At 42.3% G+C, this 12,608-nt stretch overlaps 1 pseudogene; it reads right to left on the bottom strand.

The window, feature by feature from the left end:
• Positions 1-2,273: 2,273 nt before the first annotated feature.
• Positions 2,274-10,414, bottom strand: LOC128413368 (lipase member M-like; annotated as a pseudogene).
• Positions 10,415-12,608: the final 2,194 nt, after the last annotated feature.

Genomic DNA, 12,608 nt, shown 5'->3' with positions numbered 1-12,608 from the left:
ATCGGAGCGTCGCCGCCCACTCTCCTGTTCCCCGGATTGGGCGTGACTCGGGAGCGGAGCTGCAAGCAGGCACGCTCCTTCTGGCGCGGAGCCCGGCTCAGTTGAAGGAGCCTGCTGTGACGCCACCACAAAATTGCGGCCGGGGCCACGCCACCCCCGCTATCATCGCAGCCTTTTGAAGAGACCAAAAGCAGTTCTTCAAATCCCAGCTAGCGACTCATTATTACCTCCTTCATTACTGTTTGTAAAGAGTTCGGTACAGCCCACAGAGACTGCGTGAGAATGTCGATACATGGCTGAGAGAGCCTTAAGTGGATTTCATGATGTCCGTCTAAAAATACAACATGCGTTTGATCGCAGCCGGCAAGCAGGACAAAGCGAAGCAAATGGAACGGCTGCCTCTCCCCTTTGCACCTCACGAGGCTAATATCACTTGAAACTGTTGAATGACGTAAACTATCTCTTCCGCTTTGTGTTGGCATCCATCTGCCTCCGGGGGTTAAGTCAAGCCACTGCGTTAGCAGCACCGAAGTAAGGCGCAGGCCTGGAGAATGTGTGTGGAAGCCCTGGGCTGCCCAGACCACAAGACCCAACTCTCAGTCTCTCACGGATGTGGCCCAAAGGAAAGCAGAGCAACCCAACCCATTAGACACCAACTTGGCTGCAGGTGTTGCCAGATGGAAGTGTAGAAGGTGCCATCCAACCACCTTAGGGACTGCACTCTTGTGTAGGGTTTGCTCTTTAGCCCTTTCTTCTCCCAAAGAAATCTTGCAAGGCAGCAGAGCTTTAGGACCAGAGTTTTCCTTCTCCTAGATGGGGGGCAGATGGGGCTCTGGCTGGTGAGCCCCATCTGCCCCTCTTTTCCCTCTACAGCACATACAGCAGTCGAGAGGCTTCGGAGATCCCTTTCTGTACTTCCTAGAATTGACCTGTTCTCCCTGCCCCATCCCCACCCCCCACCCCTCACTAGCAGGCTTGAGATCTGTCAGGCTCGACAAGAACCTTCACAGAAGTGACGCAAATCAGTGCGGCCTTTTCAGAATGCTGAGGGAGCTATTCTGTAAAGGATGTGGCTTTAGATTCATGCTCATTATTCAATAATAATTAATTCTGCGGAGGAATTGAGGACACCTGGTAGCAGATTTGTTTGCGATGACTCAAAAATAAATTGAGTCAATGCTGACACATTTGGGCACTGGGTTAAGCATGTTGCTTCATCAGATTAAAGATTTCATTATACATCCATTGACGTGGATCCAAGCCCCAGACGAAATCCAGATGAGACCACCCGGGAATGAATTGGGGAGAAACAAGGTTCTTGGTTTGGCTGTCAGGTCTGAGAGCAGGTTTTTTCCTCCAGACCAAACTGCAGTTGGCACAGACATATCTTCCACTTTATATAAAGGAGGGATAAACTAGAATGTGGAGGAAGGTGAATGAACTGGCTCCCCTCTGTCATCCCATTTCAGTGACAGAAAGTGGTGTCTTGCCTAACAAGAGACCCTAAAAGAATTATGCCTTTCATAGTTCTGTTGTGTGTCAAAATTTTGTTGTTGCCAAAATTGGTGAAGTAGTTCAGAAAACACATTTAGTAGTTCTTTCCTGCATACTTTTAATGGACAAACAAACAAACCCCAGTGTTGCAAAATATGACTCAGCAATATCGAAAGCAACACGATGGCCAGAAACAATTACAGTACAGAAAACTTTATGGAATAATGCAGAACATCAAAACTATCAAACTGAAGTCTCTGAAAGTCCTTGATTAAGTCACGGTGCCAGACTTTACCCGGTGGAGATCAAGCTTGTAAAGATTTGTATAATCAGCAAATGTTCAATTCTGATGTCCAACTCTGAACTCTGCTGAACAGTGTTTCCGGATAGCAACTACTGTTTTATTCAGTTCTTCATCAGTCAATTAGCAGTGACTGCATAATCTCATGAGCACTATTCCAGAGCATTTTTCATTCTCATGTATATTATATCAATTCAAAAAAAGAATGGTTAATGAAGAAATTACACATCTTTCTACTTACGAGTGTTTGTTGAACTAATTGGCTGATGAAGAACTGAATGAAACAGTAGTTGGACTTTCAGAGACTTTCCTGCATTTTCAGGCATACTGTAGATCCACTCCTTCCTGTTTCTGCATTAATCTGTCACTTTTTCCAAAACCCTCACCATAATTTGCATTTAAATCTGAACTCTCCTCTCAAAAATACATATTTCTAATTGCATTTTGTCTCAGAATGCAATTTAATTGCATATACCTTTCAGCCACAAACTGTGTTGAAACATCCTGGAATAGTGAAAAACATTAGTTCTGGGCTGTAGATGAGTCTTGAAGGCACAGATTTGGTTATAATCTATTAAAATTCACAAAAAACAGTTTTGCAGGTGAACAATGAAGCAAGTGGAATGACTGAGTTTTGCCCATGCACATGATCTTTCTTAATTTCTTAAACTTCTTCATATACATGAAAAATGTATATGAAAAAATGGCTATTTTTTTTCCTTTTCATATGAGAAAGAATAATAAAAAGACATGCCAGAACTACAGTCTTAAATCTTATTATCAACTTTTTGGATGGCACTTGCCATATTTATATTTTCTGTACTATATCCACTGAAAAAGAAGAAGACATTTCCACAAACGCTATTAAAGAGTCTCCAGCTACAGAAGGTACTAACTACCCATTCCAGGCAAGAAATTGCCTTTTGTCAAGTATACCCTGTAAAATACACCAAGAATGGTCTGTTGAAATATTTGACTTTTGGCTTATTAATGTCTTCTCCAAGTTCTGTAGCCATACTGATGAAGCAGATCACAGTCCTTTACATAGAGTACTTTCCCCTACATTACCTCAGTAACCTTTAAGTGCCCTGTGTCACAGCCAGTCAGATGTCTACATCTGTACTCTGTACAGCTCACAGAGATTAGCAAGCTTTATTTATGATCCAGGGGATGAGCAGGTACTGGAAAGAAGAGACAAGACATACCATGAGGAGTCTTTCTGGAAGGCGAAGCAATTTTATTGCAGGGCTTTTGGAATACTTAATTCTAGTCACAGGAGCTAAGGCAAAAACCTTTTGATCTTTTGAGCCAACTCTGGCATTGTCAAAAATGCTACAAAGGCTGAGAGAAATCAAAGAAACAAAGTCAATGACAAATAGAGGTTAAAGAAAGTCAGTGGTATAGAACAGAAGTCTCATCTGCCTATAAACTAGGGTGAATCCTAAATCCTGAACCAGGCATAGGCAAACTCAGCCCTCCAGATGTTTTGGGACTACAACTCCCATCATCCTTAGCTAACAGGACCAGTGGTCAGGGATGATGGGAGTTGTAGTCCCAAAACATCTGGAGGGCCGAGGTTGAGGAAGCCTGACCTGATTCAGATTGACCTGGGATTTGGCTGGATTGGGTGGAGTCAGCTGCATATGCCCACAGTTGAGATGGGGTTCACCTCGAGTGAACCCAGACTGGCAAAAGTGAGGCAGTCTGGCCAGGTTTGGCCAAGCCATGAGGTAAGATGAGGTGCTGCCTCAGGTGGTAAGATGAGGTAAGATGACCTGCTGGCTCAGGTGGCAGAACCCACAAAGGCAGCAGATTCAGCTTCCAATGATTTTTTTCCTGCTGTTGGTCTTTTGAGTTCAGCATGACCTGCTCTTAGGTAAGAATGTATAAGATTGCAGCCTAAATATTGGCCACATTCCTTATAACTAGTTCAGCTTGCTGGTAGGCACATTTGCAACACAACACACTTTCTCTAAAATGCCATCTTCCTCCTTGATACTCACTATCAGCTTTCTTTTCTCATTCTGCATCCTGTCGACACCAGATTTGGCTCTCCAATAGTTTCATGAATAAGTGAGCACTGCATAGAATCTTATCATTCTGGAAACTTTTTATTTCTAAAAAAAAAAAACACCAAAAAAACATATCTTATAAAAGTCCTCTTTGCTCCCACTATTAGCTTAAGGTTTTTCAAATTAATAGCCTTTTTTATTACCCCCACCCAAATATCTAAAGCGCCTTTGTTGACTGTCCAACATAATCCTCAAAATTTACTCTTTTTTTGGGGGGGGAGTGGGTTGTCCAGCACACTAATCTGTGTTTATTAGTTCAACACACAGGTCATTTATTTTTTTTTGCATGTAAAACTTATTCAAAGCCCTGCAAAGTGCATATTGATATGGGTCACAAAAATGGCTTTGTTATATATGAGTCCTTAACCCAAGTAACATACCAGCTGCAGCACCCTGCGAATAGCCAACATAATACAACTGCTGTTGTCCAGTTTTATTCAGAATGAAGTTGAGCACAGCTAGAAGATCATATTTGGCCATCTCATCAAAACTAGAATGGGGAAAAAGTCAAGTGCACAGAATGATCACAACATACAAAGTGGCAACATACAATACTGTTCATTGCCACCCAGGGCATGTGTGTGTGCATGTGCACATGCCAGGCATAGATGGAGCATGCTTGCTCAACCATTGCTGCCACAGGGCAGGGTGCAGAGGGTGCTGTTCACTGTCTGCTCTCACCAAGCCCACGCTGCCAGAGCCAGGCAGGGTGTGGGGATCTCTACTGGGGGCGGGGCATTCCTGGTTCATGCCCCCCAAGAGTTTACACCCAGGGCCATGCCTCCCCAGCCCCCTATGCTATGCCACTGCTTTATATCCCAAATAAAACTGAGTAGTGTCTTTTTTATTATTGAATTTATAGTTGTTTAGTGTCTTAAAAAAAATAGCAAAAACTAAGAGTCAGGGTCCAGGAAAGCTTGGGTAAACATATACTTTTAGAGATGTATTTAAAGATCATTCTTGTGTTTGCCTCATAAATGACCCGAGAGAGGGCTTTCTTGATGGTGGGTGCAAAAGTAGATTTAGAAATTTATGGGGTTTATGTAAGCAAGTGAAATTTTTGAGGCACAGTGGCAGCATCTGTTTTTGATCTATCTATCTATCATCTATCTATCTATCACTCACAAATTAAGCAGCTGAGAGCTTGAGTCAGTGGCCAGATGGGGTGCAATGTTCTCCCAGAAAGCCATCTTTAGAGAGACAGGTGTATTGTCACAGATGGGAATATGGTGGTCCCCTCACAGAGAGATTCCTCCTGTTTGCCCCTCCCTCCTCCACATACACAGGCATATACCAGGTGCAACAGCAGTTGTCGTATATGGAGGTGAGTGGCAGAAAGGAGTTCTCCTCTGGCTCAGATTACAATCCAAGCCAGGTGAGAACTATCAGGTCTCACATTCAGAAGTACCAAATTCACATTCTGAATTACGTAATTACCAGGATTTGGTAGCCTTACCGCTTTCCATCAGATGCGAAATCTTTTAACTATCAACTTGGAAGAAGTTCAACGGGTCTTTCTTCCTGGGAAAACATAGTGAACCTCCGTAAGATTATGATGAAGGTTGGTACATAAAACTAATAAATAAAAATAATAAATAATAGTCACCTTCAGCCTATACAGATAAAGGGTGTACCTCTGCCCCCCACAAATTGTGGCGCTGGTGATATTTTGACAGATGTCATAGACTGGCTGGATTATTTTTTAAATTGACCTATAAGCTACTCTGAGAACCTTTCTATCTGAAAAGTTGGGTAAATAGGCTTTAAACACACACACGCACACCTGAAAGACCCCCCTTTTTTTTTTGTCTGACAGTCAGATTTTGGTGCCTTGTGGACCGTGTGCTTCCTCTGCTGTTTCCAATCCAAGCATCATAGCTAGCTTCCACAACGATGAAGCCCAGACTGTTGTGGGCAAAATGAGTGACCCAGTTGCTTCCATCTCCCAACAAAACATGCTGGTGAAACACCACAGGTTTCAAAACTAGAGAAGGAACAGAATGCTTTTCTTAGTCATTAAGCATTAAGCATTAAGCATAACATGTTGTAATAATATGCTACAGCTAGAATTATTTGTAGTCTAGGAGAAGCATAATGAAGGGGTTAAGTAGCACCCGTCCCTTTGAAGCAGTAGCACTGCAGTGGAAATGGAGCGAGCTAAGGAGGCAGCAAGCTTGGGGAAATGTGGGTTAGTGGCAGCCTGTAGGTGCACATGCAGTTGCTGGGATACTGCCATCACCAAGCCAAGTGGATTTCACCATTGCTTTGTCCTGGTTTAACTCAGCAATTACAGCAACACCATTCCTGGGAGGGTGGTTTTAATCTACCCTGTTTCTACACCACTGCTGGTGTACTCTACAGACAGGGGGATCTCAACCAAAATCCTTCAGATTTTGAGAATTTTATTTAAAAATATATGTAATAACTCCACTCCCTCCTACCACAACATGGTTGTGTAACATTATTCAAATTAATGTAATAAAATGTGGGTTTCACCACTAACACATCCTTAAAACAAGCATCAAATGTCATTATGAAATCTGCCTCATATTTCGAGTCTTCCTCCTTGATGAGGCATTGAAATACATTATTCAGTTTGAAGCAGGCAGCAAATCAGTATTTCATTCGGAACTGAAGTAAAACTAAAAATTCTGGGCTATCCAGACTCTTGCACTTAAAGAAATGAAGCTTTATGGTGCGATTCGAACCATGTCTCCTCAGAAGAAAGTCCCACTCAGTTCAGTGTGATTTACTCCCAGATAAGTGGGATTAGGATGCAGCCTGAAACACTTCAATTTGACAGGAGTGTGCCTTTTGATTTTGCATATGGAAAGAGTACTTATTGATATAAAATGTTTTGCAGTTTGAAAGTGCAGTGCATTTTGGATTTATGTGACAAGTCCTCCCACCCAGGATCATGTATTGAACTGGCCAGCTGACCTCCCTTCAGAGAAAAGTTATTATTCCAGCACTCTCAAGAACACGGTGAAGTTAGAATTGCATTTAGGGTTTCATTTCATCTCTGTTATGCAACCCACCATGGTGAAATTCATCTGGGTATTTAAATATGCCCCAATTTGGCAGTTCACGGCATGTTCACAACACCTGGAGCTCATCTTCACAATTCAGCTGACAGATAAGGATGCCAACCAATAAAATCCTGGTTGAAGGCCATCAAGTCTTGCACTTTCCCATCAACTCCCTTCTCTGTTTTCTCCTTGGGAAAGCTTAAAATGCACCACGCAGCTGGATGTCTCAAGCAAATGTCACGCTAGCTTTTCTTAGTGATTGAGAGAGGAGGTGAGAAGGCGGAAATAAGAGTAGGAGAGAGAAGGGAGTGGGTGGAAAGAAAATGGAGTGGGTGGAAAGAAAATGGAGTGGGTGGAAAGAAAATGGAGTGTCCTTTGTTACACACCCTGCTAGATTGGTGGGGTGAGCAGCAGTGGGTGGCTATTTACATTTCCTGGAATGCCTTGCAGCAGAATAGAAGAAGAATCAATTTTAAATAGGCTGGTGTTTCCAACCTGATCAAACCTTGCTTGCATCAAGCACCCACTTATATCAAAGTTGCTAGTATAACTCTTGCTTCTCATCAAGATTAAGGAGGGAGTCAGGAATTTAGTAGGAAGCTTGCTATAGAGATTTGCATCCTTGGCGGTAAAAATATATTTAGATTACTGTGGGAAATTTTAAGGGTGGATCAAATCAATATTGATCAGGTCAGGTGTAAGCATTGGAAGGCCTTGCCTAGTAATTGCCCAAGAGTGTCAAGTGTTGGCATTGCCCTAGAAAGTGCCAAAGGTGTTTGGTTTCAACCAGCATTAGATTTGCTGGCATGCTGGTTTATCAATTCAGTTGTGACTGCAGACTTGCAATGTGGCTGAAGAAGGTGCATTGAATTCACTTTTTACATTACAACTGACGTTTCCCATATTCCACAGCATACAAATTAATCATACCTGAATTCCGCTGACTCTCAATGCCAGATGGTATTCTGTTTATGTTCAGAATATAGCCATCTTCTGTCACCTTCTGTAGCCTTTGTGGATGATAAGTTCATTCTTCAAGGGACAAGATGTGAGTGGGATTTTAGCCCCTCCTTGAAGGATTTATATTGTAACGCATCTTATCTGGATTTCTGAAGTGATATCTTCCTTTTCAAGTTGGACTGGGTAGATAAATAAACTAGACTAGAGCCAGGGATGGGGAGAAGCATGAGTTAAAGAAGACAGGGGAAAGCAGGGTACATCTTTCAGGAATTTATTTAATATCCTTTGATTTTTAAAGGCAGATCCTTGTACACTCTGGCCAGGTTTTCAACTTGCTCATGAGATGGATAGTTGGTAGTTAGTTTGGATGTCCTAGGACATGGGTCGTCAAACTAAGGCCCGTGGGCTGAATCAGGCCTAATTACCTTCTAGATCCGGCCCGCAGATGGTCCGGGAATCTCCGCATGGATCGCCAGCGCATGTGTTCTTTCCCTCTCCCATCGATGGCGGTAGTCGGCTCACCTGCCTGCCCACTTCAGCAAGGTGGTGCTGTGAAGGGGGCGTGTGACACTGGCTGCTGCTGCATTTTTCTCCTGCTCCTCCCCCCTCTGCCTTAGTCTGCCCTTCCTTCCTTCTCGGCACCCCTTTTCCGAGCCGCTTTCTCGTGTGCTTTCTTCACTGCCATCTGCCTGCCTGCCTCCCTCCCTCCTTCATTCCTCCCATAGCATTCAGGCAGGTTGTTGCGGTGGCCACGGCCACTGCTTGCAGGTTGGCGGGCGGCTCTGTCTTCTCCGCAGTGCCTCTCGGGAAGCAGCACCAGCAGCAGGTGGTGGATAAAAACTCCAGCAATGCCCCAGTTCCCCTACCTCCGTCCGTGGCTCCTCTGCCGGGGCTGCTGCTTCTGTCTTCGCTGGCCAACGCAGCCTCCTACCCCACCACAGTGCCTGGCTGGCTGGAGAAGCCCAACTGCGGCTATTGGGAAGACAACTGGGACAGGTAAAGCGAAGCATCTTCAGGCCTCTTTGCAGGCAGGCAAAAATTGTTCATTCCCCCACCTTCAAAATATAGTCTGGCCCCCCACAAGGTCTGAGGGACAGTGGACCGGATGTAGTTTCTGTTTTGCCACTGAGCAGCTGCTTTGAGTCACAAGGCTCTGTTTACATTCCAGAGACAGTCCAGGCTGCTGGAAGTCTCACAGGAGACGGGAGACGGATGTGACATTAGTGGTTTCCTGTTCCTTTGTTCCTTTGTTGTTCAGTTGCTCTCTGCTTTCATAGAGAAAGGATGTATTTTTCTTTGCTGTCTGCGTAGCGAGAAATAAAACTCTTTAGCCATGTAGCCATAAATCTCATCACTTCCGCATGCTGCTTTGATTCTCTGCTGGATGGGAATGTGCCTGAGGCCTCATCAAAGGCTCAGGTTGTTAATTATCGTCAGGGGCGATTCCGGAGGAAAATGAGCTTTATCAGCTTGGCCGAGCGGAGATCTCGACACCGGCTCCCTGCTGAAAAAGTTTGCTGATCCCCAGTCTAGGAGATAGAATGAATGTAGAAGGGGACTTTAAAAGGATGGTTTTTGTGTTTTTTTATTTGAAGAAGTATGCTAGTGACAATGATGATGTATCCTATTAATTGTGAACAATTATCACTAGGCAACTTACAGTATTCATGAATGCTTCAGGATCCACAGCTTTCTTTTTTCTCACTTGTTCTTTTGAATGTGCAAGTCCTTGGGACAGGCATATAAAAACGATAAATGGCCACATCCTGCTCCTAGGTAACAATAAGAGCATAGATTCATGAATAGTGGTGCTCTCTATTAGTCAGTTAGTACTGAGAAGAATGATTCTAGTGGGTACAGAAATCCTTTTAAAGGCCCTGTGAATGAAAGACACATTGGAGGAAATGCAAATAGCACCTACTGGTATAGTCACTATGCTTGTCTCCCTGTAATATACTCAGATCTGAGTATGGGCTTTTGCATTTATTTATTTAAAATATGTATAAATTGGTGTTCCTCCAAAGGATCCCACAGATGACTTGTTCTCAAAACAGAATTGCAAGTTAATACTGATGTCCATACCTGTGGCAATGAACCCATAAAATAGTAAACTTCTTGCCACAGTACAGAAATCCAAGCTATTCAGTCATGCTTTGATTTCAGTGGACCTAAAAAGTGACTTTTTTCCTGTAGATCCAACTTATAAATACACACCTTAGAATAGATTTCTATGCTCAAGCTATACATAAACACACATCACATTCTGTTCTAAGCTGTTATTAAGGTTATTCTGAATCCAAAGCACATGCCATTCTGAAGCCCTTCTCATTCTTTTCTCACATTACTTTAAAGATGAATAAGGGGGGGGAGGAGGAAACAAGTTATAACATTTCTCAATTTGTTCATCTCAGTTTGTTCATCTTGAAACTTCACACAAGCATTCATCTCCACATGTGGCTCCATGCAGCTCTAAAACAAATAAAATAAAGTTGTGACACTAACCTTTCACAGAAGTCACTTGCTCTGCTGAAAAGTTCAAATACTTTGATGATGGACATTCTTGGCTCCTCTTTTATACTAGAAACATAAGGTAAAGATGATAGATAAGTGACGCCAGTCACATACGACCTTTTCCTTGTAATCATTAGCTGCATGGGCAGTGAACATCCCCTTAGCTACCACTTACCTGTAACCTGAGGAATGTCTTTTGCTTGACAGTTATCTCTGCTATTGTACATTACAAGGGAAATAGTCTGTGTCATAAGACTCGTAGCATGTAATCCAGAGATATAGGATCATTGCTAAAAGATCTGAAAGGCCCAAAGGATTCTGTTGTCGGAAGGCATCTGAAACACATTCCCATTTATGTTTGGAGTCAAAGAAAGGCTGTATTTCAGTTTTGATAATTTGGCTAAGATGCCCTGATGAGTTTCAGGGAAATATATCAATTCTCACGATTGCTTGGCTAGCATATAAGGACACAGAAAGAGCTTGCTGGACCAGGCTGCTGGTCCTTCTACTCTAGCATCCTGTTCTCACAGTGGCCATCCAGAAGCTTGTCAGAAGCCTGCAAACAGGACATAGGCACAACTGTACTCTGCCCACCTGAGATTTCCAGTTACCGAAGGCACTTTTTATCATATGTGGTGGACATGTAAAGTAGTAAAAGAATTTTGGGAAATGATATCTAACGAATTGAAAAAAAAATGTTTAAAATAGGGGTCGGCAAACTACAGCCATGGGCTGGATCAGGACCCCCACCTGGGTCCTAAATCTGGCTTGTTCCACAAAGTCGGAACTCGCCGCAAAGCTGGGATGGCGACAGGAGAAAGAGGCCGAGCAGCGGTGGTTCTGCCAATCAAATGCTGCATTGATGGATTATGCCAAATTGTCAAAAAATGACCAGAAGAATCAGAAATCAGGAAGACCAAAATTTTAATAAGGAATGGGGAAAATACATAATTTAACTTAAAAACAATTGTAAACAGCTAGAATCATTAGTAGGATTGGAATAACACCTGTAGTTTATTGTTGAATTTGCATATAATGGAGATGATAGTTGCTGATAGCTTTCAAATGCAAAGCAAAAGGGGGGAGAATCTAAGCTCACTCTATGGATTAAAGCAAACTACAGTTCAATAATCTTTATGAATTGAGAAAGTCTCTTTATCTTTAAGAAATGACTTGAATGTTTCAAGGAATTTAGCTTGAAATGTGATGTATCCAAATGCCTTGGCTCCCAAAGAGGTGCAGGTTCAAGCCAGTTTTGTTCTCTCTAGGGAATATGAATTCTAATGCCAAAGAATACATCGTTAAAAGAAATAGATAAGTCTATATAGATATGTCTACAGGCATATTATTCTCACTTAGACCTGGAACATTCCCTCTTGGAAGTAGTTTGCCCTGACAAGCCTCCATTGTCTTCTAAGGCTTGAATTAAGCTCTCCTTGAATTTCTCACTGACACAACCCCCCCCCCCAATTCCTATTGCAATTTCTTTATGAAGAACAAGCAACTCTAGTGACAGGGTTGTGCTTGACTCATGATAGTTTTATTTTATAGTGTGTCAATGAATCTTGATTGCTGCTTTTAGCATTGAAACTTTTGGATAAGACATGGAAAATTGGAATGTTCGCTGATATCACCTGACCTTTGCCAAACAAACGACACTTGTACCTCAGAAGTTGAACAGGATCTGTTCCAGAAGTCCTTTCGACTTCCAAAATGTTTGGAAACTAAGGCGCGACTTCCAATTGGAATGTCCATGTTGGACATTCAGGTTACAAAGAATGTTTGCAAACTGGAACACTCACTTTTGCGGCGTTCGGGAGCCAAAATGTTTGAGTTGCAAGGAGTTCGACTTCCAATCTGTTTTGCTATTATCTTTCGTACCTCATATGATGTTTTGTTTTGAAATCTTTAAGATATGCTTCAGTTTTCCTGTTGATTACATTGCTTTGAATGTATACTTTTTGTTCGATTTTCTTCAGTAATGTTTTATTATGGATGTTTTTGTTTGATGTTTTAATGTGTTGCAAATGGCTTTGAGATTTTTTTCCTGAAAAATATAAAGTGGTATAGAAATGAAATGAAAATTTAAAAAGAATTATATGAAAGAAATAAAATACTTAAGCTTCTTAATGAAAAGGTAGTCATCACAATTTGTTGGCTCCTAAGGTGTATTCCTGAACAAATACCTGAGTCATCAGTCGAAGGGCAAGAGAATAAACTTCTAGTAAGATTTTTAAAAAC

Source organism: Podarcis raffonei, chromosome 5 (assembly GCF_027172205.1).
Source record: "Podarcis raffonei isolate rPodRaf1 chromosome 5, rPodRaf1.pri, whole genome shotgun sequence".
NCBI lineage: Eukaryota > Metazoa > Chordata > Lepidosauria > Squamata > Lacertidae > Podarcis > Podarcis raffonei.
This window is presented reverse-complemented; position numbering and strand designations above follow the sequence as displayed.